Source organism: Schistocerca gregaria, chromosome 1 (genome assembly GCF_023897955.1).
Source record: "Schistocerca gregaria isolate iqSchGreg1 chromosome 1, iqSchGreg1.2, whole genome shotgun sequence".
NCBI lineage: Eukaryota > Metazoa > Arthropoda > Insecta > Orthoptera > Acrididae > Schistocerca > Schistocerca gregaria.
Genome location: NC_064920.1, coordinates 37,108,903 through 37,110,060, shown reverse-complemented (window position 1 = coordinate 37,110,060; position 1,158 = coordinate 37,108,903). Strand labels below are relative to the sequence as shown.

Genomic DNA, 1,158 nt, shown 5'->3' with positions numbered 1-1,158 from the left:
GAGCTGACAACACTTCATATTACCGACTACTATTTGCAGCTATGGCGATCCATTACTGCTTGGCTACACATCTGGCACGTAACCGATGTGCTCTCCAAACAACAACACTTGCATTTCAGAACATGTCTTTCACACATGTCTACAAAATCACCTTTACCTTCAAATACAGTTTTCTTGCTACTGACAGAGACGTAGGCAAAGTTAAAAGTTGCTATTTCCATTACATCACGTTAATCAGCGTGGGGCTCGAACCCACGACCCTGGGATTAAGAATATCATGCTCTACCGACTGAGCTAGCCGACTGCCTCGGTGAATACCTGCGGGTTACCACGTCACACAGTACTCGTTTGGGTTGGGTGGTCCCATACAGAATCTCTCCATGCTGCCTAATGTTTTCCTAACGTCACACTCGTCACGTACTTCACTTTTATTGCATAATCATTTCTGAGAGGTAAAGGAATTGCATGAAAAAATGCAGAGCTAGTGGCGTCAAAATAAACACACATACTTGATGTGACTCAAAAGCCGAACGAGTTACTTGCCGAAGATGTTTTAGATGTGCAAGTGCCAGTCAAAACTCGCGGTGACGGCACTCTGCCGTCAATTTCGCTAGTTAACACCGGTCTTGTTGTGTGTGTTTCAAGCTCAAGAGCATCTCCAAGCAGAAAATGGTCAACAGCAACATTCAGACGGTTTCGTACTGCTCAATTGCTACATTAAAACGGTATGTTCCTTTTTCAGAACTGGAAAAAAACTGAGCGTGACAGCATTCGAACCTTTAATCTTCAGATCCGAAGTGCGACGCCTTATCCATTAGGCCACATGGTCACTAGCGACGAAGTATAGCTTGTATACGACTCATCTCGTAACTCTCACACCCCTGAGGAATTGTGTTTTCGTTCCACACAGCCGCTGCCTCTTGCTCTTTCCCACCCAAACGTTACATTCAACCTCTTACGAGACCGACCAAATATAGACTGGGAAACAAGACCACACACTTTGTGCATTCGGAATCGAAGGCAGGGCGTCCCTCGCCGCATTTGCTACCATGGCCATTTGCTTCTTCTGCAGAAGCGGCGGCGGCGGCGTCGACGACGGCGACGACAGCGAGAGGCTCTGAGATATGTGAGAAATTCATCTATAAAATCTACTTCAGA

General features: G+C 46.2%; 1 non-coding gene across 1 annotated transcript; it reads right to left on the bottom strand.

The window, feature by feature from the left end:
* Positions 1-231: 231 nt before the first annotated feature.
* Positions 232-304, bottom strand: Trnak-cuu (transfer RNA lysine (anticodon CUU)). The gene has a single exon. It is a non-coding gene; the product is annotated as a tRNA-Lys (tRNA).
* Between the last annotated feature and the right edge of the window lie 854 nt (positions 305-1,158).